The sequence below is a fragment of the Sprattus sprattus genome (assembly GCF_963457725.1).
Source record: "Sprattus sprattus genome assembly, chromosome: 7".
Classification (NCBI taxonomy): domain Eukaryota; kingdom Metazoa; phylum Chordata; class Actinopteri; order Clupeiformes; family Clupeidae; genus Sprattus; species Sprattus sprattus.
Window position 1 is genome coordinate 13,043,237 of NC_137926.1, and position 27,662 is coordinate 13,070,898.

Consider the following 27,662-nt stretch of genomic DNA (forward strand, 5'->3'; position numbering starts at 1 on the left):
CTTTTGACTAAATAACACATTGAGATCACTTCAAATGGCAGCACTAATTCTGAAATGTGGCAATAAGTGCTTCACTTTGGGGTAGTCTCATCTGTGTAGTCTTGGTAGTCAGTCCAAATGCCTGAATTGAAAACCATACAAGTGCCCAATCTATGGATGTCTCTGCAGAGGTGATTCTCCTTTGTTACCATTCCAGCAGGATATGATGCCCACCTGAGATATGTTGCTATGGTCAATTGGAGTCAACATTCTGATGGAGGACATATTGGGCCATTAAAGGGTACTGCCTGTCCATGATTGCAATTATGCAAAGATTCCCTTAATCTCTCCAGCATTCACGCTTTTTAGAAATGTGTGAATATCTGCCAAGAAGAAATGCTGACCAATGTCTCTGATTGGGGTGTGTCTGAGGGAGGGGCTGTGAATTACCTGGAAAGGAGCAGGGCTGCTATATGCTTTAAAAGCTGTGCAGAAGGAACATTTCTACACTTACCAAAGCTGAAGGGACCATCCACAATGCACTGCTGCTTGGAGGAAGTCTAGAACTTGGCCTGGGACACAAGTGCCACATCTCTGGGTATGTAGTAGACAGGTGACCTAAGAAAATGAGGATAGCACAAAAGATTTGCATCAGAATTTAGTCATGCTCAGTACCCTAACAGTGGCACTGACCTGTGTTTAGTATATGGCAAGTGCTATTTGTTGAGGTAGTTTTGATGACATTCTCAAGTGGGAACCTAGTCAGCTTGTACTACAGTTACAAACTAACACAATGAGATTACTTCAAGTGGTGGCACTAATTCTTAAATTCAATGGAAAGTGCTTCTCTTTGGGGTAGTCTCAGAAGTGATCAGCATTCTGGGGTTGTTTATTTCAGGTATTACATGTAAGTGCAGAAGATTCTTCAGAGAAAGGAGACAGACTGATACCTCAACTCTAGTAACTCTCTCATCAAATGTCAAAGAAAGTGCTATCAAGTTGGGGTGTTGGTCTGGATTAAAGTCATCCAAGTCTCTCAGGTAGAAAGACATTCTATGCCACGTGTCCATTCTTTCCAGGCTAAAAATAGTTTTTCTGTAAAGTTTCCTCAGAGGCATTCATTTTTTAAAGTTTATAAATAAGTGCTTCTCTTTGGGGTAGCTTGATAGAGATGATTCTTCAGTTTATACCAGGGACCCTTTGTTTTCACTGCTGAGTATGAAGGCTCCATTGACATAAGCAAAAAATATGATGGCATAAAGAAGTTCCCACATCTGTCACAATCAGTACCCTAACAATGGCATTGGCCTGTGTTGATAAGTTGGCAAGTGCTATTTGTTGGGGTAGTTTCAAGTGACTTTTTCATCTGGGACATACATCTGATCTAGCATGTTGGGGCCAATCCTGCTTCTGACTAAATAACACACTGAGATCACTTCAAATGGCAGCACTAATTCTGAAATGTGGCAATAAGTGCTTCACTTTGGGGTAGTCTCATCTGTGTAGTCTTAGTAGTCAGTTCAAATGTCTGAATTGAAAACCATACAAGTGCTCAATCTATGGCTATCTCAAACTTGTTTTTCTGTAAAGTTTCCTCAAACAGAGGCATTCATTTTGAAAAGTTTATAAATAAGTGCTTCTCTTTGGGGTAGCTTGATAGAGATGATTCTTCAGTTTCATACCCTTTGTTTCACTGCTGAGTATGTATGCTCCTCTGAAATAGGCAAAAAGATGATGGCATAAAGAAGCTGCATCATATCTGTGTCACAATCAGTACCCTAACAATGGCATTGGCCTGTTTTGATGAGTTGGTAAGTGCTATTTGTTGGGGTAGTTTCAAGTGACTTTTTCATCTGTGACATACAGTACATCTGATCTAGCAAGTTGGGCCAATTCCTCTTCTGACTAAATAACACATTGAGATCACTTCAAATGGCAGCACTAATTCTGAAATGTGGCAATAAGTGCTTCACTTTGGGGTAGTCTCATCTGTGTAGTCTTGGTAGTCAGTCCAAATGCCTGAATTGAAAACCATACAAGTGCCCAATCTATGGATGTCTCTGCATAGGTGATTCTCCTTTGTTACCATTCCAGCAGGATATGATGCCCACCTGAGATATGTTGCTATGGTCAATTGGAGTCAACATTCTGATGGAGGACATATTGGGCCATTAAAGGGTACTGCCTGTCCATGATTGCAATTATGCAAAGATTCCCTTAATCTCTCCAGCATTCACGCTTTTTAGAAATGTGTGAATATCTGCCAAGAAGAAATGCTGACCAATGTCTCTGATTGGGGTGTGTCTGAGGGAGGGGCTGTGAATTACCTGGAAAGGAGCAGGGCTGCTATATGCTTTAAAAGCTGTGCAGAAGGAACATTTCTACACTTACCAAAGCTGAAGGGACCATCCACAATGCACTGCTGCTTGTAGGAAGACTAGAACTTGGACTGGGACACAAGTGCCACATCTCTGGGTATGTAGTAGACAGGTGACCTAAGAAAATGAGGATAGCACAAAAGATTTGCATCAGAATTTAGTCATGCTCAGTACCCTAACAGTGGCACTGACCTGTGTTTAGTATATGGCAAGTGCTATTTGTTGAGGTAGTTTTGATGACATTCTCAAGTGGGAACCTAGTCAGCTTGTACTACAGTTACAAACTAACACAATGAGATTACTTCAAGTGGTGGCACTAATTCTTAAATTCAATGGAAAGTGCTTCTCTTTGGGGTAGTCTCAGAAGTGATCAGCATTCTGGGGTTGTTTATTTCAGGTATTACATGTAAGTGCAGAAGATTCTTCAGAGAAAGGAGACAGACTGATACCTCAACTCTAGTAACTCTCTCATCAAATGTCAAAGAAAGTGCTATCAAGTTGGGGTGTTGGTCTGGATTAAAGTCATCCAAGTCTCTCAGGTAGAAAGACATTCTATGCCACGTGTCCATTCTTTCCAGGCTAAAAATAGTTTTTCTGTAAAGTTTCCTCAAACAGAGGCATTCATTTTGAAAAGTTTATAAATAAGTGCTTCTCTTTGGGGTAGCTTGATAGAGATGATTCTTCAGTTTATACCAGGGACCCTTTGTTTTCACTGCTGAGTATGAAGGCTCCATTGACATAAGCAAAAAATATGATGGCATAAAGAAGTTCCCACATCTGTCACAATCAGTACCCTAACAATGGCATTGGCCTGTGTTGATAAGTTGGTAAGTGCTATTTGTTGGGGTAGTTTCAAGTGACTTTTTCATCTGGGACATACATCTGATCTAGCATGTTGGGGCCAATCCTGCTTCTGACTAAATAACACACTGAGATCACTTCAAATGGCAGCACTAATTCTGAAATGTGGCAATAAGTGCTTCACTTTGGGGTAGTCTCATCTGTGTAGTCTTAGTAGTCAGTTCAAATGTCTGAATTGAAAACCATACAAGTGCTCAATCTATGGCTATCTCAAACTTGTTTTTCTGTAAAGTTTCCTCAAACAGAGGCATTCATTTTGAAAAGTTTATAAATAAGTGCTTCTCTTTGGGGTAGCTTGATAGAGATGATTCTTCAGTTTCATACCCTTTGTTTCACTGCTGAGTATGTATGCTCCTCTGAAATAGGCAAAAAGATGATGGCATAAAGAAGCTGCATCATATCTGTGTCACAATCAGTACCCTAACAATGGCATTGGCCTGTTTTGATGAGTTGGTAAGTGCTATTTGTTGGGGTAGTTTCAAGTGACTTTTTCATCTGTGACATACAGTACATCTGATCTAGCAAGTTGGGCCAATTCCTCTTCTGACTAAATAACACATTGAGATCACTTCAAATGGCAGCACTAATTCTGAAATGTGGCAATAAGTGCTTCACTTTGGGGTAGTCTCATCTGTGTAGTCTTGGTAGTCAGTCCAAATGCCTGAATTGAAAACCATACAAGTGCCCAATCTATGGATGTCTCTGCATAGGTGATTCTCCTTTGTTACCATTCCAGCAGGATATGATGCCCACCTGAGATATGTTGCTATGGTCAATTGGAGTCAACATTCTGATGGAGGACATATTGGGCCATTAAAGGGTACTGCCTGTCCATGATTGCAATTATGCAAAGATTCCCTTAATCTCTCCAGCATTCACGCTTTTTAGAAATGTGTGAATATCTGCCAAGAAGAAATGCTGACCAATGTCTCTGATTGGGGTGTGTCTGAGGGAGGGGCTGTGAATTACCTGGAAAGGAGCAGGGCTGCTATATGCTTTAAAAGCTGTGCAGAAGGAACATTTCTACACTTACCAAAGCTGAAGGGACCATCCACAATGCACTGCTGCTTGGAGGAAGTCTAGAACTTGGCCTGGGACACAAGTGCCACATCTCTGGGTATGTAGTAGACAGGTGACCTAAGAAAATGAGGATAGCACAAAAGATTTGCATCAGAATTTAGTCATGCTCAGTACCCTAACAGTGGCACTGACCTGTGTTTAGTATATGGCAAGTGCTATTTGTTGAGGTAGTTTTGATGACATTCTCAAGTGGGAACCTAGTCAGCTTGTACTACAGTTACAAACTAACACAATGAGATTACTTCAAGTGGTGGCACTAATTCTTAAATTCAATGGAAAGTGCTTCTCTTTGGGGTAGTCTCAGAAGTGATCAGCATTCTGGGGTTGTTTATTTCAGGTATTACATGTAAGTGCAGAAGATTCTTCAGAGAAAGGAGACAGACTGATACCTCAACTCTAGTAACTCTCTCATCAAATGTCAAAGAAAGTGCTATCAAGTTGGGGTGTTGGTCTGGATTAAAGTCATCCAAGTCTCTCAGGTAGAAAGCCATTCTATGCCACGTGTCCATTCTTTCCAGGCTAATAATAGTTTTTCTGTAAAGTTTCCTCAAACAGAGGCATTCATTTTGAAAAGTTTATAAATAAGTGCTTCTCTTTGGGGTAGCTTGATAGAGATGATTCTTCAGTTTATACCAGGGACCCTTTGTTTTCACTGCTGAGTATGAAGGCTCCATTGACATAAGCAAAAACTCTGATGGCATAAAGAAGTTCCCACATCTGTCACAATCAGTACCCTAACAATGGCATTGGCCTGTGTTGATAAGTTGGTAAGTGCTATTTGTTGGGGTAGTTTCAAGTGACTTTTTCATCTGGGACATACATCTGATCTAGCATGTTGGGGCCAATCCTGCTTCTGACTAAATAACACACTGAGATCACTTCAAATGGCAGCACTAATTCTGAAATGTGGCAATAAGTGCTTCACTTTGGGGTAGTCTCATCTGTGTAGTCTTAGTAGTCAGTTCAAATGTCTGAATTGAAAACCATACAAGTGCTCAATCTATGGCTATCTCAAACTTGTTTTTCTGTAAAGTTTCCTCAAACAGAGGCATTCATTTTGAAAAGTTTATAAATAAGTGCTTCTCTTTGGGGTAGCTTGATAGAGATGATTCTTCAGTTTCATACCCTTTGTTTCACTGCAGAGTATGTATGCTCCTCTGAAATAGGCAAAAAGATGATGGCATAAAGAAGCTGCATCATATCTGTGTCACAATCAGTACCCTAACAATGGCATTGGCCTGTTTTGATGAGTTGGTAAGTGCTATTTGTTGGGGTAGTTTCAAGTGACTTTTTCATCTGTGACATACAGTACATCTGATCTAGCAAGTTGGGCCAATTCCTCTTTTGACTAAATAACACATTGAGATCACTTCAAATGGCAGCACTAATTCTGAAATGTGGCAATAAGTGCTTCACTTTGGGGTAGTCTCATCTGTGTAGTCTTGGTAGTCAGTCCAAATGCCTGAATTGAAAACCATACAAGTGCCCAATCTATGGATGTCTCTGCAGAGGTGATTCTCCTTTGTTACCATTCCAGCAGGATATGATGCCCACCTGAGATATGTTGCTATGGTCAATTGGAGTCAACATTCTGATGGAGGACATATTGGGCCATTAAAGGGTACTGCCTGTCCATGATTGCAATTATGCAAAGATTCCCTTAATCTCTCCAGCATTCACGCTTTTTAGAAATGTGTGAATATCTGCCAAGAAGAAATGCTGACCAATGTCTCTGATTGGGGTGTGTCTGAGGGAGGGGCTGTGAATTACCTGGAAAGGAGCAGGGCTGCTATATGCTTTAAAAGCTGTGCAGAAGGAACATTTCTACACTTACCAAAGCTGAAGGGACCATCCACAATGCACTGCTGCTTGGAGGAAGTCTAGAACTTGGCCTGGGACACAAGTGCCACATCTCTGGGTATGTAGTAGACAGGTGACCTAAGAAAATGAGGATAGCACAAAAGATTTGCATCAGAATTTAGTCATGCTCAGTACCCTAACAGTGGCACTGACCTGTGTTTAGTATATGGCAAGTGCTATTTGTTGAGGTAGTTTTGATGACATTCTCAAGTGGGAACCTAGTCAGCTTGTACTACAGTTCCTTGTCGTAGTAACCTACGACAGTACAGATGGGACGTGACATCGTCACGGCTCCAATTCGAATACACTATTCATTCACGCCGGAAGGCTGAAATATGTCAATCATCTCCTGAGCCCGCCCCCTCAGGAGCGCATATAAAAGGCAGCGCTTGACATATGATCACCCTCTTTTCCAATTTCGACGTTAGGTATCCGTACCTAACCTCACTCTTCGTTACGCTCGAAAATTTTGCTACTTGCTAATTTATCCTCGTGTGCTTAAAACTCTTTGTAGCCGGTGAGTTGGGTTTTCCCTTTCACTAGCTCTGGGTGCAACGAGTTTATTGGCTTGTTTTATTCTGCTATTCTGTCGAGTCGCTGTATTGTAACGTGTTACTAGCCAGTCGCTGACTAGCTTGCTAATCACCTGCTAAGTGCTTGTTACTTTACTTCACTCGCACTAATTCTGTTTTCTACAGTTATGTCCTCCAAACAGGTGTACCCGGACTGCGGGCACGCCAGAGAGAAGGGGGACCGTCACCGCATGTGCCTTCGCTGCCTGGGCAAGGACCACGCAGCTGCTGCCCTTGGTGAAGACGACCCCGCGTGTGAACTCTGTGCCAAAATGGATTTGGCCAGAGTCAGGAAGCGCCATGCGTTCTGGCAACGCAGCGGCTCTGGTGCGAGTACTCCAGCGCCGACTGGGGGGGCTCCCCCACTCGGCCCTCGTGCTCCGTCGGCTTCCAGCAGCGTAGTGTGTGGCAACCGCCCTCGTGCCGTTGCCTCATCCGCTAGCCCTTCCCACTCGCCCATACCTCCCCTCGCCCCACGGGTGGCCGAGGACCGCGAGGCGGTGGAACTGCCCTCCTGCTTCGAGGAGTTGCCTGCCCTCGAGCTGGATTTCGGACTGGACACCGAGAGCCTGCCCGAACTCGAGGAGCTCTCGGATGAGAGCGAGGAGATGGACGTGACCGAGCAGCTGCCCGTCACCTCCAGGACCCTGGGCCAACAACTGCACGAGGTGGCGCTGAGGGCTGCGACCTACCTCGGTCTCCCTCTCCCGTCACCTCCCGTCGTGCAGCCTTCCCTGCTGGACGGCGAGTTCTACGGCGGCCCTCCAGCCTCAGCTCCCAGCCCCCTCCCCTTCTTCGCGGAGGTGCACAGAGAGCACACAGCGACCTGGGCCACACCCTATTCTGGACGGGCTCCGGTCCCAGGCTTCGCCGCCTACCTCCACCTCGACCAGGCAAAGGAGAGCGGCTACCTCTCTGTCCCTCAGGTAGAAGACGCGGTGGCTGCATACCTCTCGCCCTCTGCTCCCACAGCGCGTCTCGGCCAAAAGCCCACCCTGCCGTCCCGGGTTTCCCGTCACCAGGCTTCGTTGGCTGAGAAGGCGTACCTGGCGGCTGGGCAAGCCGCCTGCTCCACCAACACCTCTGCTCTCCTGCAGCGCTATCAAGCAAGGCTGCTTACTGAGCTAGCCGCGTCGTTGGGAGGCGAACACCAGGTGGTATCCGAGCTGCGCCGGGCTACCGACCTCTCTCTCCGCCTTACCCGCTGCACAGCGCAGGCACACGGGAGAGTCATGGGCGCCTCTGTCGCGACTCTTCGCTCGCTCTGGCTGTCTCTGGCGAGGCTCAGCGACAAAGAAAAGGCTCCTCTCCTAGACTCGCCACTCACCACCGACGGGATCTTCGGTGAGTCCGTGGAAACGATGGCCGCCCAGTTTGAGGCAGATAAGAAGAGCAGCGAGGCTTTCCGAGCCTGGATGCCACGCTCTACCTCTGACCAACGCTCTTCTGATCAGGCGACACCAGCCACGGGGTCCAAGCGCAGCGGCTTCCGCTCACCAGCGCCTCCACCAGCTAAGGTGCAGGCTCGCCGTGGATGGCACAGACACCCCTTCCGTCTCCCGGAGCAGCCCGACTCGCATCAGCCTGCTCCACGCCAGACGCAGAGCGCACCCCACGCCCCACACCAGAAGGCTGCCAAGCGTGGGAAAGGTCGCGGATTCTCTCCAGCCTCCTGATCCAAGGCTGAAGTAGAGGAGAGGGGGAGAGGTGGAATCCTCACCACCAGGGAAATTGGCCCTATACTCGCATGCAAAACTCATGCCAGCAACGGTTTGTCATGTTACACCAACACAAAATATCTCTGTCCCAGCTGTCCCTTTAGGCACAGCGCTTCGACATATAAATGTAACTCCCCCCGCAGTGTCCCCACTGCACATCACACATTTTTTATTCAAACTGAGGGGGCAACCCCAGATCTCGTCCCCCTCCTCAGTCGGAGCGGACACAGATCTAGACTTAATCAGATTGAATATGAGCGAGCTAGTGCTCGACCTATTGTTTCTCTCTCGGCCCAACCTGCACGGTTGTGTGGAGAGCTGGCGCGCATGCGCAGTGTCACCCTGGGTTCTAAAAACCATTTCAGTGGGTTATACGCTCCAGTTTGCCCGCCCCCCCCCCAAGGTTCAGGGGCGTAGTTCAAACGATAGTGCCACGGCATCAAGCGGTCTTCCTACAGGAGGAAATAGACTCCCTCCTGAGAAAAGGAGCTATTCAGTCTGTTCCGCTCGGAGACGAGAACAGGGGGTTTTTCAGTCGCTATTTTCTAGTTCCAAAAAAGGACGGAAAATATCGACCGATCTTAGACCTCCGTATTCTGAACAAAGCTCTCATGACGATGAAATTCAGAATGCTGACCCCTCGTCTATTGATTCAGTACATAAGATCAGGAGATTGGTTCACCTCCATCGATCTAAAAGACGCATACTTCCATATCCCGATCCACCCCAGACACCGACAGTTTCTGAGGTTTGCGTTCGGAGGGAAGGCATATCAGTTCTGCGCGCTGCCTTTCGGTCTAGCTCTGGCACCAAGGGTATTCACGAAATGCGTAGAAGCAGCCATCGCCCCTTTGCGGAGACAAGGCTTGCGTATTCACAATTACTTAGACGACTGGCTCATTTGCTCAAAGTCAAAAGAAGCGGCGTTGCAGGAGTGCCATCTAGTGGTGTTGCACCTACATCGTCTGGGCTTCGTGGTGAACAGAGACAAAAGCGTCTTAATTCCCAGTCAGTTCAAACTGAAAAAGAAAGTCTCATCCCTTCTTTGCCAAAGACTAATGGGGATGATGGCTTCGGCCGCTATAGCGTTACCTCTCGGAATGCTACACGCACGGCCCTTCCAATCGTGGTACCTCTCTCTGAAACTCAGTCCCGCCAGGAACAGTTACGAGAGAGTGACAGTAGATGCCAGGTGCCTGAAAGCACTGGCGATCTGGAGAACGCCACACTTCCTCACGGCGGCAGCGCCGATGGGCATAGTGACACGTCGCTTAGTGATAACCACAGACGCTTCCACGACAGGGTGGGGAGCGATCTGCGAGGGGAAATCAGTGAACGGCCTCTGGTCTGCGACGGAGGCCGAGTCACACATAAATGTCTTAGAACTCAAGACGATTTTCCTGGCGCTGCAGCACCTTCTGCCCAGGTTAAACGGTCAGCACGTACTAGTCAGGACAGACAACACGTCAGCGATCGCCTATATCAATCGCCAAGGGGGTGTTCGGTCGCCGACTCTGCATCACCTGGCAACCCGCCTGCTCATGTGGGCGGCAACTCGCATCAGTTCCGTCAGAGCAGTTCATGTTCCGGGCCACCTCAACTGGGGCGCGGACTTGTTGTCGAGGGGCAATCCACGGGCGGCAGACTGGTGTCTGCACCCTCAAGTGATCGAACAGATCTGGCTGCGTTTTCACAGGGCTCAGGTGGACCTGTTTGCCAACAGGGAAAACACCTGCTGCCCTCTCTGGTTCTCGCTGGGGGGAGACAACCCCCCATTAGGTGTGGACGCGCTGGGCCACCAATGGCCGAACAGGCGTCTTTACGTTTTTCCCCCGATCCCTCTCCTTCAGCAGGTGCTGAGCAGGATAATGGACGAGGGCAGAGAATTAATATTAGTAGCTCCCCATTGGCCCAATCGACCATGGTGCGCAGATCTCTACAGGATGTCAGTGCGGCCTCCCTGGGTGCTACCTCTACGGAGGGATCTCCTGACGCAGGCGCACGGCACGATATGGCATCCACGACCGGAGCTGTGGCGGCTCAGTGCCTGGCACCTGAAAGGAGCAGGCTCATAGCTTCGGGTCTGTCTGATGCAGTGGTGTCCACGATACAGAGTGCTCGGGCTCTGTCGACACGGTCCCTCTATACGCTGAAGTGGCGCAGGTTTGATCAATGGTGTGTCGCGCGTCAGTACGACTCCATCAACTGCGCTCTGAGCGTCATTTTAGAATTCCTGCAGCATTTATTTGACGAGGGGAAGGCTGCTTCCACTCTCAAAGTTTACCTGGCGGCTATTTCAGCCTGTCATGCAGGCATCAATGGTAAAACCCCAGGTAATCACCCTTTAACGTCACGCTTTATGGCTGGCGTGAGGCGTCTCAGAGTGCCTGATAGGCACTTGGTGCCCTCATGGGATCTACTGGTGGTTTTACGCGCTCTTACAGGGCCTCCGTTCGAGCCCCTTGAGGAGGTAGACATGAAATTTGTCTCTTTTAAAACTGCGCTTTTACTGGCCCTTGTGTCAGCCAAGCGCGTGGGCGATTTGCGCGCTCTGTCAGTCAGCGCATCTTGCCTTCAGTTCGCGATCGCGGGTGATAAAGTGGTTATGCGACCTAATGCTGCCTACACACCCAAGGTGGTTTCAACTCCTTTTCGCAACCAAGTAATTGAATTGGCAGTGTTTTCGCCTCCTCCTTTCGCTTCAGCGGATGAGGAGCGCCTGAATAAACTATGCCCAGTGCGCGCTCTCCGATGTTATACGGAGCGCACGAGTGCTTTCAGAAAAACTGACCAGCTGTTTGTCTGCTTTGGCGCACAGGCAAGGGGCAGACCTCTTTCAAAACCAAGCCTTTCCCGTTGGATAGTGGAGGCTGTCGTTTTGTCTTATAAGAGTTTATCCTTAGAGCCCCCAGTGAAGTTGCGTGCGCACTCCACTCGGGGAGTTGCTTCCTCCTGGGCCTTGTTGAAAGGCGTCTCAGTCGAGGAAATATGTAAGGCTGCGAGTTGGAATTCTCGCCACACCTTCATAAGATTCTATATGTTAGATGTGTCGACCCCCTCCTTCTTGCAGGGGGTCTTGCACGCTGAAAATTCAATAGCCCCACAGAGCCTGTGAATGGTTTCTTAAATATGAACGGGTGTCAGTCCTTTTCATGGTTAAATGCTGACATTCCGGTATATGGGGATATCGTGTAGACATACGATTGGAAGTCGTTGTAGTCTACATGGAATGGTTATTAAAGATATATACTACGTGTTCATTAGCTTTTGTGGTCAAACGCAGATGAACCGTTAACCACCAGCTGCCGTGTGTGCCTCTTGGGAGGTCAGAAATACGAGGAGCTGGTCAAGGCTGATTGACACTGTATTTTTCACGCGTGAAGGGATACGGTCCCATCTGTACTGTCGTAGGTTACTACGACAAGGAACGTCTCGGTTACTTACGTAACCTCGGTTCCTTTAGTCGGAACCGTAGACAGTACAAAGTTTGCGTGTACAGTGTCCATTCTTCTTGGAGTGGGTGTGTTCTTATGTTACGCTCAAAATTGTCCAAGAGGGTGATCATATGTCAAGCGCTGCCTTTTATATGCGCTCCTGAGGGGGCGGGCTCAGGAGATGATTGACATATTTCAGCCTTCCGGCGTGAATGAATAGTGTATTCGAATTGGAGCCGTGACGATGTCACGTCCCATCTGTACTGTCTACGGTTCCGACTAAAGGAACCGAGGTTACGTAAGTAACCGAGACGTTACAAACTAACACAATGAGATTACTTCAAGTGGTGGCACTAATTCTTAAATTCAATGGAAAGTGCTTCTCTTTGGGGTAGTCTCAGAAGTGATCAGCATTCTGGGGTTGTTTATTTCAGGTATTACATGTAAGTGCAGAAGATTCTTCAGAGAAAGGAGACAGACTGATACCTCAACTCTAGTAACTCTCTCATCAAATGTCAAAGAAAGTGCTATCAAGTTGGGGTGTTGGTCTGGATTAAAGTCATCCAAGTCTCTCAGGTAGAAAGACATTCTATGCCACGTGTCCATTCTTTCCAGGCTAAAAATAGTTTTTCTGTAAAGTTTCCTCAAACAGAGGCATTCATTTTGAAAAGTTTATAAATAAGTGCTTCTCTTTGGGGTAGCTTGATAGAGATGATTCTTCAGTTTATACCAGGGACCCTTTGTTTTCACTGCTGAGTATGAAGGCTCCATTGACATAAGCAAAAAATATGATGGCATAAAGAAGTTCCCACATCTGTCACAATCAGTACCCTAACAATGGCATTGGCCTGTGTTGATAAGTTGGTAAGTGCTATTTGTTGGGGTAGTTTCAAGTGACTTTTTCATCTGGGACATACATCTGATCTAGCATGTTGGGGCCAATCCTGCTTCTGACTAAATAACACACTGAGATCACTTCAAATGGCAGCACTAATTCTGAAATGTGGCAATAAGTGCTTCACTTTGGGGTAGTCTCATCTGTGTAGTCTTAGTAGTCAGTTCAAATGTCTGAATTGAAAACCATACAAGTGCTCAATCTATGGCTATCTCAAACTTGTTTTTCTGTAAAGTTTCCTCAAACAGAGGCATTCATTTTGAAAAGTTTATAAATAAGTGCTTCTCTTTGGGGTAGCTTGATAGAGATGATTCTTCAGTTTCATACCCTTTGTTTCACTGCTGAGTATGTATGCTCCTCTGAAATAGGCAAAAAGATGATGGCATAAAGAAGCTGCATCATATCTGTGTCACAATCAGTACCCTAACAATGGCATTGGCCTGTTTTGATGAGTTGGTAAGTGCTATTTGTTGGGGTAGTTTCAAGTGACTTTTTCATCTGTGACATACAGTACATCTGATCTAGCAAGTTGGGCCAATTCCTCTTCTGACTAAATAACACATTGAGATCACTTCAAATGGCAGCACTAATTCTGAAATGTGGCAATAAGTGCTTCACTTTGGGGTAGTCTCATCTGTGTAGTCTTGGTAGTCAGTCCAAATGCCTGAATTGAAAACCATACAAGTGCCCAATCTATGGATGTCTCTGCATAGGTGATTCTCCTTTGTTACCATTCCAGCAGGATATGATGCCCACCTGAGATATGTTGCTATGGTCAATTGGAGTCAACATTCTGATGGAGGACATATTGGGCCATTAAAGGGTACTGCCTGTCCATGATTGCAATTATGCAAAGATTCCCTTAATCTCTCCAGCATTCACGCTTTTTAGAAATGTGTGAATATCTGCCAAGAAGAAATGCTGACCAATGTCTCTGATTGGGGTGTGTCTGAGGGAGGGGCTGTGAATTACCTGGAAAGGAGCAGGGCTGCTATATGCTTTAAAAGCTGTGCAGAAGGAACATTTCTACACTTACCAAAGCTGAAGGGACCATCCACAATGCACTGCTGCTTGGAGGAAGTCTAGAACTTGGCCTGGGACACAAGTGCCACATCTCTGGGTATGTAGTAGACAGGTGACCTAAGAAAATGAGGATAGCACAAAAGATTTGCATCAGAATTTAGTCATGCTCAGTACCCTAACAGTGGCACTGACCTGTGTTTAGTATATACATGTATAGCAAGTGCTATTTGTTGAGGTAGTTTTGATGACATTCTCAAGTGGGAACCTAGTCAGCTTGTACTACAGTTACAAACTAACACAATGAGATTACTTCAAGTGGTGGCACTAATTCTTAAATTCAATGGAAAGTGCTTCTCTTTGGGGTAGTCTCAGAAGTGATCAGCATTCTGGGGTTGTTTATTTCAGGCATTTACATGTAAGTGCAGAAGATTCTTCAGAGAAAGGAGACAGACTGATACCTCAACTCTAGTAACTCTCTCATCAAATGTCAAAGAAAGTGCTATCAAGTTGGGGTGTTGGTCTGGATTAAAGTCATCCAAGTCTCTCAGGTAGAAAGACATTCTATGCCACGTGTCCATTCTTTCCAGGCTAATAATAGTTTTTTCTGTAAAGTTTCCTCAAACAGAGGCATTCATTTTGAAAAGTTTATAAATAAGTGCTTCTCTTTGGGGTAGCTTGATAGAGATGATTCTTCAGTTTATACCAGGGACCCTTTGTTTTCAATGCTGAGTATGAAGGCTCCATTGACATAAGCAAAAAATATGATGGCATAAAGAAGTTCCCACACCTGTCACAATCAGTACCCTAACAATGGCATTGGCCTGTGTTGATAAGTTGGTAAGTGCTATTTGTTGGGGTAGTTTCAAGTGACTTTTTCATCTGGGACATACATCTGATCTAGCATGTTGGGGCCAATCCTGCTTCTGACTAAATAACACACTGAGATCACTTCAAATGGCAGCACTAATTCTGAAATGTGGCAATAAGTGCTTCACTTTGGGGTAGTCTCATCTGTGTAGTCTTAGTAGTCAGTTCAAATGTCTGAATTGAAAACCATACAAGTGCTCAATCTATGGCTATCTCAAACTTGTTTTTCTGTAAACTTTCCTCAAACAGAGGCATTCATTTTGAAAAGTTTATAAATAAGTGCTTCTCTTTGGGGTAGCTTGATAGAGATGATTCTTCAGTTTCATACCCTTTGTTTCACTGCTGAGTATGTATGCTCCTCTGAAATAGGCAAAAAGATGATGGCATAAAGAAGCTGCATCATATCTGTGTCACAATCAGTACCCTAACAATGGCATTGGCCTGTTTTGATGAGTTGGTAAGTGCTATTTGTTGGGGTAGTTTCAAGTGACTTTTTCATCTGTGACATACAGTACATCTGATCTAGCAAGTTGGGCCAATTCCTCTTCTGACTAAATAACACATTGAGATCACTTCAAATGGCAGCACTAATTCTGAAATGTGGCAATAAGTGCTTCACTTTGGGGTAGTCTCATCTGTGTAGTCTTGGTAGTCAGTCCAAATGCCTGAATTGAAAACCATACAAGTGCCCAATCTATGGATGTCTCTGCAGAGGTGATTCTCCTTTGTTACCATTCCAGCAGGATATGATGCCCACCTGAGATATGTTGCTATGGTCAATTGGAGTCAACATTCTGATGGAGGACATATTGGGCCATTAAAGGGTACTGCCTGTCCATGATTGCAATTATGCAAAGATTCCCTTAATCTCTCCAGCATTCACGCTTTTTAGAAATGTGTGAATATCTGCCAAGAAGAAATGCTGACCAATGTCTCTGATTGGGGTGTGTCTGAGGGAGGGGCTGTGAATTACCTGGAAAGGAGCAGGGCTGCTATATGCTTTAAAAGCTGTGCAGAAGGAACATTTCTACACTTACCAAAGCTGAAGGGACCATCCACAATGCACTGCTGCTTGGAGGAAGTCTAGAACTTGGCCTGGGACACAAGTGCCACATCTCTGGGTATGTAGTAGACAGGTGACCTAAGAAAATGAGGATAGCACAAAAGATTTGCATCAGAACTTAGTCATGCTCAGTACCCTAACAGTGGCACTGACCTGTGTTTAGTATATGGCAAGTGCTATTTGTTGAGGTAGTTTTGATGACATTCTCAAGTGGGAACCTAGTCAGCTTGTACTACAGTTACAAACTAACACAATGAGATTACTTCAAGTGGTGGCACTAATTCTTAAATTCAATGGAAAGTGCTTCTCTTTGGGGTAGTCTCAGAAGTGATCAGCATTCTGGGGTTGTTTATTTCAGGTATTACATGTAAGTGCAGAAGATTCTTCAGAGAAAGGAGACAGACTGATACCTCAACTCTAGTAACTATCTCAGCAAATGTCGAAGAAAGTGCTATCAAGTTGGGGTGTTGGTCTGGATTAAAGTCATCCAAGTCTCTCAGGTAGAAAGCCATTCTATGCCACCTGTCCATTCTTTCCAGGCTAATAATAGTTTTTCTGTAAAGTTTCCTCAAACAGAGGCATTCATTTTGAAAAGTTTATAAATAAGTGCTTCTCTTTGGGGTAGCTTGATAGAGATGATTCTTCAGTTTATACCAGGGACCCTTTGTTTTCACTGCTGAGTATGAAGGCTCCATTGACATAAGCAAAAACTATGATGGCATAAAGAAGTTCCCACATCTGTCACAATCAGCACCCTAACAATGGCATTGGCCTGTGTTGATAAGTTGGTAAGTGCTATTTGTTGGGGTAGTTTCAAGTGACTTTTTCATCTGGGACATACATCTGATCTAGCATGTTGGGGCCAATCCTGCTTCTGACTAAATAACACACTGAGATCACTTCAAATGGCAGCACTAATTCTGAAATGTGGCAATAAGTGCTTCACTTTGGGGTAGTCTCATCTGTGTAGTCTTAGTAGTCAGTTCAAATGTCTGAATTGAAAACCATACAAGTGCTCAATCTATGGCTATCTCAAACTTGTTTTTCTGTAAAGTTTCCTCAAACAGAGGCATTCATTTTGAAAAGTTTATAAATAAGTGCTTCTCTTTGGGGTAGCTTGATAGAGATGATTCTTCAGTTTCATACCCTTTGTTCCACTGCTGAGTATGTAGGCTCCTCTGAAATAGGCAAAAAGATGATGGCATAAAGAAGCTGCATCATATCTGTGTCACAATCAGTACCCTAACAATGGCATTGGCCTGTTTTGATGAGTTGGTAAGTGCTATTTGTTGGGGTAGTTTCAAGTGACTTTTTCATCTGTGACATACAGTACATCTGATCTAGCAAGTTGTGCCAATTCCTCTTCTGACTAAATAACACATTGAGATCACTTCAAATGGCAGCACTAATTCTGAAATGTGGCAATAAGTGCTTCACTTTGGGGTAGTCTCATCTGTGTAGTCTTGGTAGTCAGTCCAAATGCCTGAATTGAAAACCATACAAGTGCCCAATCTATGGATGTCTCTGCAGAGGTGATTCTCCTTTGTTACCATTCCAGCAGGATATGATGCCCACCTGAGATATGTTGCTATGGTCAATTGGAGTCAACATTCTGATGGAGGACATATTGGGCCATTAAAGGGTACTGCCTGTCCATGATTGCAATTATGCAAAGATTCCCTTAATCTCTCCAGCATTCACGCTTTTTAGAAATGTGTGAATATCTGCCAAGAAGAAATGCTGACCAATGTCTCTGATTGGGGTGTGTCTGAGGGAGGGGCTGTGAATTACCTGGAAAGGAGCAGGGCTGCTATATGCTTTAAAAGCTGTGCAGAAGGAACATTTCTACACTTACCAAAGCTGAAGGGACCATCCACAATGCACTGCTGCTTGGAGGAAGTCTAGAACTTGGCCTGGGACACAAGTGCCACATCTCTGGGTATGTAGTAGACAGGTGACCTAAGAAAATGAGGATAGCACAAAAGATTTGCATCAGAACTTAGTCATGCTCAGTACCCTAACAGTGGCACTGACCTGTGTTTAGTATATGGCAAGTGCTATTTGTTGAGGTAGTTTTGATGACATTCTCAAGTGGGAACCTAGTCAGCTTGTACTACAGTTACAAACTAACACAATGAGATTACTTCAAGTGGTGGCACTAATTCTTAAATTCAATGGAAAGTGCTTCTCTTTGGGGTAGTCTCAGAAGTGATCAGCATTCTGGGGTTGTTTATTTCAGGTATTACATGTAAGTGCAGAAGATTCTTCAGAGAAAGGAGACAGACTGATACCTCAACTCTAGTAACTATCTCATCAAATGTCAAAGAAAGTGCTATCAAGTTGGGGTGTTGGTCTGGATTAAAGTCATCCAAGTCTCTCAGGTAGAAAGCCATTCTATGCCACCTGTCCATTCTTTCCAGGCTAATAATAGTTTTTCTGTAAAGTTTCCTCAAACAGAGGCATTCATTTTGAAAAGTTTATAAATAAGTGCTTCTCTTTGGGGTAGCTTGATAGAGATGATTCTTCAGTTTATACCAGTGACCCTTTGTTTTCACTGCTGAGTATGAAGGCTCCATTGACATAAGCAAAAACTATGATGGCATAAAGAAGTTCCCACATCTGTCACAATCAGCACCCTAACAATGGCATTGGCCTGTGTTGATAAGTTGGTAAGTGCTATTTGTTGGGGTAGTTTCAAGTGACTTTTTCATCTGGGACATACATCTGATCTAGCATGTTGGGGCCAATCCTGCTTCTGACTAAATAACACACTGAGATCACTTCAAATGGCAGCACTAATTCTGAAATGTGGCAATAAGTGCTTCACTTTGGGGTAGTCTCATCTGTGTAGTCTTAGTAGTCAGTTCAAATGTCTGAATTGAAAACCATACAAGTGCTCAATCTATGGCTATCTCAAACTTGTTTTTCTGTAAAGTTTCCTCAAACAGAGGCATTCATTTTGAAAAGTTTATAAATAAGTGCTTCTCTTTGGGGTAGCTTGATAGAGATGATTCTTCAGTTTCATACCCTTTGTTTCACTGCTGAGTATGTAGGCTCCTCTGAAATAGGCAAAAAGATGATGGCATAAAGAAGCTGCATCATATCTGTGTCACAATCAGTACCCTAACAATGGCATTGGCCTGTTTTGATGAGTTGGTAAGTGCTATTTGTTGGGGTAGTTTCAAGTGACTTTTTCATCTGTGACATACAGTACATCTGATCTAGCAAGTTGTGCCAATTCCTCTTCTGACTAAATAACACATTGAGATCACTTCAAATGGCAGCACTAATTCTGAAATGTGGCAATAAGTGCTTCACTTTGGGGTAGTCTCATCTGTGTAGTCTTGGTAGTCAGTCCAAATGCCTGAATTGAAAACCATACAAGTGCCCAATCTATGGATGTCTCTGCAGAGGTGATTCTCCTTTGTTACCATTCCAGCAGGATATGATGCCCACCTGAGATATGTTGCTATGGTCAATTGGAGTCAACATTCTGATGGAGGACATATTGGGCCATTAAAGGGTACTGCCTGTCCATGATTGCAATTATGCAAAGATTCCCTTAATCTCTCCAGCATTCACGCTTTTTAGAAATGTGTGAATATCTGCCAAGAAGAAATGCTGACCAATGTCTCTGATTGGGGTGTGTCTGAGGGAGGGGCTGTGAATTACCTGGAAAGGAGCAGGGCTGCTATATGCTTTAAAAGCTGTGCAGAAGGAACATTTCTACACTTACCAAAGCTGAAGGGACCATCCACAATGCACTGCTGCTTGGAGGAAGTCTAGAACTTGGCCTGGGACACAAGTGCCACATCTCTGGGTATGTAGTAGACAGGTGACCTAAGAAAATGAGGATAGCACAAAAGATTTGCATCAGAACTTAGTCATGCTCAGTACCCTAACAGTGGCACTGACCTGTGTTTAGTATATGGCAAGTGCTATTTGTTGAGGTAGTTTTGATGACATTCTCAAGTGGGAACCTAGTCAGCTTGTACTACAGTTACAAACTAACACAATGAGATTACTTCAAGTGGTGGCACTAATTCTTAAATTCAATGGAAAGTGCTTCTCTTTGGGGTAGTCTCAGAAGTGATCAGCATTCTGGGGTTGTTTATTTCAGGTATTACATGTAAGTGCAGAAGATTCTTCAGAGAAAGGAGACAGACTGATACCTCAACTCTAGTAACTATCTCATCAAATGTCAAAGAAAGTGCTATCAAGTTGGGGTGTTGGTCTGGATTAAAGTCATCCAAGTCTCTCAGGTAGAAAGCCATTCTATGCCACCTGTCCATTCTTTCCAGGCTAATAATAGTTTTTCTGTAAAGTTTCCTCAAACAGAGGCATTCATTTTGAAAAGTTTATAAATAAGTGCTTCTCTTTGGGGTAGCTTGATAGAGATGATTCTTCAGTTTATACCAGTGACCCTTTGTTTTCACTGCTGAGTATGAAGGCTCCATTGACATAAGCAAAAACTATGATGGCATAAAGAAGTTCCCACATCTGTCACAATCAGCACCCTAACAATGGCATTGGCCTGTGTTGATAAGTTGGTAAGTGCTATTTGTTGGGGTAGTTTCAAGTGACTTTTTCATCTGGGACATACATCTGATCTAGCATGTTGGGGCCAATCCTGCTTCTGACTAAATAACACACTGAGATCACTTCAAATGGCAGCACTAATTCTGAAATGTGGCAATAAGTGCTTCACTTTGGGGTAGTCTCATCTGTGTAGTCTTAGTAGTCAGTTCAAATGTCTGAATTGAAAACCATACAAGTGCTCAATCTATGGCTATCTCAAACTTGTTTTTCTGTAAAGTTTCCTCAAACAGAGGCATTCATTTTGAAAAGTTTATAAATAAGTGCTTCTCTTTGGGGTAGCTTGATAGAGATGATTCTTCAGTTTCATACCCTTTGTTTCACTGCTGAGTATGTAGGCTCCTCTGAAATAGGCAAAAAGATGATGGCATAAAGAAGCTGCATCATATCTGTGTCACAATCAGTACCCTAACAATGGCATTGGCCTGTTTTGATGAGTTGGTAAGTGCTATTTGTTGGGGTAGTTTCAAGTGACTTTTTCATCTGTGACATACAGTACATCTGATCTAGCAAGTTGTGCCAATTCCTCTTCTGACTAAATAACACATTGAGATCACTTCAAATGGCAGCACTAATTCTGAAATGTGGCAATAAGTGCTTCACTTTGGGGTAGTCTCATCTGTGTAGTCTTGGTAGTCAGTCCAAATGCCTGAATTGAAAACCATACAAGTGCCCAATCTATGGATGTCTCTGCAGAGGTGATTCTCCTTTGTTACCATTCCAGCAGGATATGATGCCCACCTGAGATATGTTGCTATGGTCAATTGGAGTCAACATTCTGATGGAGGACATATTGGGCCATTAAAGGGTACTGCCTGTCCATGATTGCAATTATGCAAAGATTCCCTTAATCTCTCCAGCATTCACGCTTTTTAGAAATGTGTGAATATCTGCCAAGAAGAAATGCTGACCAATGTCTCTGATTGGGGTGTGTCTGAGGGAGGGGCTGTGAATTACCTGGAAAGGAGCAGGGCTGCTATATGCTTTAAAAGCTGTGCAGAAGGAACATTTCTACACTTACCAAAGCTGAAGGGACCATCCACAATGCACTGCTGCTTGGAGGAAGTCTAGAACTTGGCCTGGGACACAAGTGCCACATCTCTGGGTATGTAGTAGACAGGTGACCTAAGAAAATGAGGATAGCACAAAAGATTTGCATCAGAATTTAGTCATGCTCAGTACCCTAACAGTGACACTGACCTGTGTTTAGTATATGGCAAGTGCTATTTGTTGAGGTAGTTTTGATGACATTCTCAAGTGGGAACCTAGTCAGCTTGTACTACAGTTACAAACTAACACAATGAGATTACTTCAAGTGGTGGCACTAATTCTTAAATTCAATGGAAAGTGCTTCTCTTTGGGGTAGTCTCAGAAGTGATCAGCATTCTGGGGTTGTTTATTTCAGGTATTACATGTAAGTGCAGAAGATTCTTCAGAGAAAGGAGACAGACTGATACCTCAACTCTAGTAACTCTCTCATCAAATGTCAAAGAAAGTGCTATCAAGTTGGGGTGTTGGTCTGGATTAAAGTCATCCAAGTCTCTCAGGTAGAAAGACATTCTATGCCACGTGTCCATTCTTTCCAGGCTAATAATAGTTTTTCTGTAAAGTTTCCTCAAACAGAGGCATTCATTTTGAAAAGTTTATAAATAAGTGCTTCTCTTTGGGGTAGCTTGATAGAGATGATTCTTCAGTTTATACCAGGGACCCTTTGTTTTCACTGCTGAGTATGAATGCTCCATTGACATAAGCAAAAACTATGATGGCATAAAGAAGTTCCCACATCTGTCACAATCAGTACCCTAACAAGGGCATTGGCCTGTGTTGATAAGTGCTATTTGTTGGGGTAGTTTCAAGTGACTTTTTCATCTGGGACATACATCTGATCTAGCATGTTGGGGCCAATCCTGCTTCTGTTTCAGTTCCGTCAGAGCAGTTCATGTTCCGGGCCACCTCAACTGGGGCGCGGACTTGTTGTCGAGGGGCAATCCACGGGCGGCAGACTGGTGTCTGCACCCTCAAGTGATCGAACAGATCTGGCTGCGTTTTCACAGGGCTCAGGTGGACCTGTTTGCCAACAGGGAAAACACCTGCTGCCCTCTCTGGTTCTCGCTGGGGGGAGACAACCCCCCATTAGGTGTGGACGCGCTGGGCCACCAATGGCCGAACAGGCGTCTTTACGTTTTTCCCCCGATCCCTCTCCTTCAGCAGGTGCTGAGCAGGATAATGGACGAGGGCAGAGAATTAATATTAGTAGCTCCCCATTGGCCCAATCGACCATGGTGCGCAGATCTCTACAGGATGTCAGTGCGGCCTCCCTGGGTGCTACCTCTACGGAGGGATCTCCTGACGCAGGCGCACGGCACGATATGGCATCCACGACCGGAGCTGTGGCGGCTCAGTGCCTGGCACCTGAAAGGAGCAGGCTCATAGCTTCGGGTCTGTCTGATGCAGTGGTGTCCACGATACAGAGTGCTCGGGCTCTGTCGACACGGTCCCTCTATACGCTGAAGTGGCGCAGGTTTGATCAATGGTGTGTCGCGCGTCAGTACGACTCCATCAACTGCGCTCTGAGCGTCATTTTAGAATTCCTGCAGCATTTATTTGACGAGGGGAAGGCTGCTTCCACTCTCAAAGTTTACCTGGCGGCTATTTCAGCCTGTCATGCAGGCATCAATGGTAAAACCCCAGGTAATCACCCTTTAACGTCACGCTTTATGGCTGGCGTGAGGCGTCTCAGAGTGCCTGATAGGCACTTGGTGCCCTCATGGGATCTACTGGTGGTTTTACGCGCTCTTACAGGGCCTCCGTTCGAGCCCCTTGAGGAGGTAGACATGAAATTTGTCTCTTTTAAAACTGCGCTTTTACTGGCCCTTGTGTCAGCCAAGCGCGTGGGCGATTTGCGCGCTCTGTCAGTCAGCGCATCTTGCCTTCAGTTCGCGATCGCGGGTGATAAAGTGGTTATGCGACCTAATGCTGCCTACACACCCAAGGTGGTTTCAACTCCTTTTCGCAACCAAGTAATTGAATTGGCAGTGTTTTCGCCTCCTCCTTTCGCTTCAGCGGATGAGGAGCGCCTGAATAAACTATGCCCAGTGCGCGCTCTCCGATGTTATACGGAGCGCACGAGTGCTTTCAGAAAAACTGACCAGCTGTTTGTCTGCTTTGGCGCACAGGCAAGGGGCAGACCTCTTTCAAAACCAAGCCTTTCCCGTTGGATAGTGGAGGCTGTCGTTTTGTCTTATAAGAGTTTATCCTTAGAGCCCCCAGTGAAGTTGCGTGCGCACTCCACTCGGGGAGTTGCTTCCTCCTGGGCCTTGTTGAAAGGCGTCTCAGTCGAGGAAATATGTAAGGCTGCGAGTTGGAATTCTCGCCACACCTTCATAAGATTCTATATGTTAGATGTGTCGACCCCCTCCTTCTTGCAGGGGGTCTTGCACGCTGAAAATTCAATAGCCCCACAGAGCCTGTGAATGGTTTCTTAAATATGAACGGGTGTCAGTCCTTTTCATGGTTAAATGCTGACATTCCGGTATATGGGGATATCGTGTAGACATACGATTGGAAGTCGTTGTAGTCTACATGGAATGGTTATTAAAGATATATACTACGTGTTCATTAGCTTTTGTGGTCAAACGCAGATGAACCGTTAACCACCAGCTGCCGTGTGTGCCTCTTGGGAGGTCAGAAATACGAGGAGCTGGTCAAGGCTGATTGACACTGTATTTTTCACGCGTGAAGGGATACGGTCCCATCTGTACTGTCGTAGGTTACTACGACAAGGAACGTCTCGGTTACTTACGTAACCTCGGTTCCTTTAGTCGGAACCGTAGACAGTACAAAGTTTGCGTGTACAGTGTCCATTCTTCTTGGAGTGGGTGTGTTCTTATGTTACGCTCAAAATTGTCCAAGAGGGTGATCATATGTCAAGCGCTGCCTTTTATATGCGCTCCTGAGGGGGCGGGCTCAGGAGATGATTGACATATTTCAGCCTTCCGGCGTGAATGAATAGTGTATTCGAATTGGAGCCGTGACGATGTCACGTCCCATCTGTACTGTCTACGGTTCCGACTAAAGGAACCGAGGTTACGTAAGTAACCGAGACGTTACAAACTAACACAATGAGATTACTTCAAGTGGTGGCACTAATTCTTAAATTCAATGGAAAGTGCTTCTCTTTGGGGTAGTCTCAGAAGTGATCAGCATTCTGGGGTTGTTTATTTCAGGTATTACATGTAAGTGCAGAAGATTCTTCAGAGAAAGGAGACAGACTGATACCTCAACTCTAGTAACTCTCTCATCAAATGTCAAAGAAAGTGCTATCAAGTTGGGGTGTTGGTCTGGATTAAAGTCATCCAAGTCTCTCAGGTAGAAAGACATTCTATGCCACGTGTCCATTCTTTCCAGGCTAAAAATAGTTTTTCTGTAAAGTTTCCTCAAACAGAGGCATTCATTTTGAAAAGTTTATAAATAAGTGCTTCTCTTTGGGGTAGCTTGATAGAGATGATTCTTCAGTTTATACCAGGGACCCTTTGTTTTCACTGCTGAGTATGAAGGCTCCATTGACATAAGCAAAAAATATGATGGCATAAAGAAGTTCCCACATCTGTCACAATCAGTACCCTAACAATGGCATTGGCCTGTGTTGATAAGTTGGTAAGTGCTATTTGTTGGGGTAGTTTCAAGTGACTTTTTCATCTGGGACATACATCTGATCTAGCATGTTGGGGCCAATCCTGCTTCTGACTAAATAACACACTGAGATCACTTCAAATGGCAGCACTAATTCTGAAATGTGGCAATAAGTGCTTCACTTTGGGGTAGTCTCATCTGTGTAGTCTTAGTAGTCAGTTCAAATGTCTGAATTGAAAACCATACAAGTGCTCAATCTATGGCTATCTCAAACTTGTTTTTCTGTAAAGTTTCCTCAAACAGAGGCATTCATTTTGAAAAGTTTATAAATAAGTGCTTCTCTTTGGGGTAGCTTGATAGAGATGATTCTTCAGTTTCATACCCTTTGTTTCACTGCTGAGTATGTATGCTCCTCTGAAATAGGCAAAAAGATGATGGCATAAAGAAGCTGCATCATATCTGTGTCACAATCAGTACCCTAACAATGGCATTGGCCTGTTTTGATGAGTTGGTAAGTGCTATTTGTTGGGGTAGTTTCAAGTGACTTTTTCATCTGTGACATACAGTACATCTGATCTAGCAAGTTGGGCCAATTCCTCTTCTGACTAAATAACACATTGAGATCACTTCAAATGGCAGCACTAATTCTGAAATGTGGCAATAAGTGCTTCACTTTGGGGTAGTCTCATCTGTGTAGTCTTGGTAGTCAGTCCAAATGCCTGAATTGAAAACCATACAAGTGCCCAATCTATGGATGTCTCTGCATAGGTGATTCTCCTTTGTTACCATTCCAGCAGGATATGATGCCCACCTGAGATATGTTGCTATGGTCAATTGGAGTCAACATTCTGATGGAGGACATATTGGGCCATTAAAGGGTACTGCCTGTCCATGATTGCAATTATGCAAAGATTCCCTTAATCTCTCCAGCATTCACGCTTTTTAGAAATGTGTGAATATCTGCCAAGAAGAAATGCTGACCAATGTCTCTGATTGGGGTGTGTCTGAGGGAGGGGCTGTGAATTACCTGGAAAGGAGCAGGGCTGCTATATGCTTTAAAAGCTGTGCAGAAGGAACATTTCTACACTTACCAAAGCTGAAGGGACCATCCACAATGCACTGCTGCTTGGAGGAAGTCTAGAACTTGGCCTGGGACACAAGTGCCACATCTCTGGGTATGTAGTAGACAGGTGACCTAAGAAAATGAGGATAGCACAAAAGATTTGCATCAGAATTTAGTCATGCTCAGTACCCTAACAGTGGCACTGACCTGTGTTTAGTATATACATGTATAGCAAGTGCTATTTGTTGAGGTAGTTTTGATGACATTCTCAAGTGGGAACCTAGTCAGCTTGTACTACAGTTACAAACTAACACAATGAGATTACTTCAAGTGGTGGCACTAATTCTTAAATTCAATGGAAAGTGCTTCTCTTTGGGGTAGTCTCAGAAGTGATCAGCATTCTGGGGTTGTTTATTTCAGGCATTTACATGTAAGTGCAGAAGATTCTTCAGAGAAAGGAGACAGACTGATACCTCAACTCTAGTAACTCTCTCATCAAATGTCAAAGAAAGTGCTATCAAGTTGGGGTGTTGGTCTGGATTAAAGTCATCCAAGTCTCTCAGGTAGAAAGACATTCTATGCCACGTGTCCATTCTTTCCAGGCTAATAATAGTTTTTTCTGTAAAGTTTCCTCAAACAGAGGCATTCATTTTGAAAAGTTTATAAATAAGTGCTTCTCTTTGGGGTAGCTTGATAGAGATGATTCTTCAGTTTATACCAGGGACCCTTTGTTTTCAATGCTGAGTATGAAGGCTCCATTGACATAAGCAAAAAATATGATGGCATAAAGAAGTTCCCACACCTGTCACAATCAGTACCCTAACAATGGCATTGGCCTGTGTTGATAAGTTGGTAAGTGCTATTTGTTGGGGTAGTTTCAAGTGACTTTTTCATCTGGGACATACATCTGATCTAGCATGTTGGGGCCAATCCTGCTTCTGACTAAATAACACACTGAGATCACTTCAAATGGCAGCACTAATTCTGAAATGTGGCAATAAGTGCTTCACTTTGGGGTAGTCTCATCTGTGTAGTCTTAGTAGTCAGTTCAAATGTCTGAATTGAAAACCATACAAGTGCTCAATCTATGGCTATCTCAAACTTGTTTTTCTGTAAACTTTCCTCAAACAGAGGCATTCATTTTGAAAAGTTTATAAATAAGTGCTTCTCTTTGGGGTAGCTTGATAGAGATGATTCTTCAGTTTCATACCCTTTGTTTCACTGCTGAGTATGTATGCTCCTCTGAAATAGGCAAAAAGATGATGGCATAAAGAAGCTGCATCATATCTGTGTCACAATCAGTACCCTAACAATGGCATTGGCCTGTTTTGATGAGTTGGTAAGTGCTATTTGTTGGGGTAGTTTCAAGTGACTTTTTCATCTGTGACATACAGTACATCTGATCTAGCAAGTTGGGCCAATTCCTCTTCTGACTAAATAACACATTGAGATCACTTCAAATGGCAGCACTAATTCTGAAATGTGGCAATAAGTGCTTCACTTTGGGGTAGTCTCATCTGTGTAGTCTTGGTAGTCAGTCCAAATGCCTGAATTGAAAACCATACAAGTGCCCAATCTATGGATGTCTCTGCAGAGGTGATTCTCCTTTGTTACCATTCCAGCAGGATATGATGCCCACCT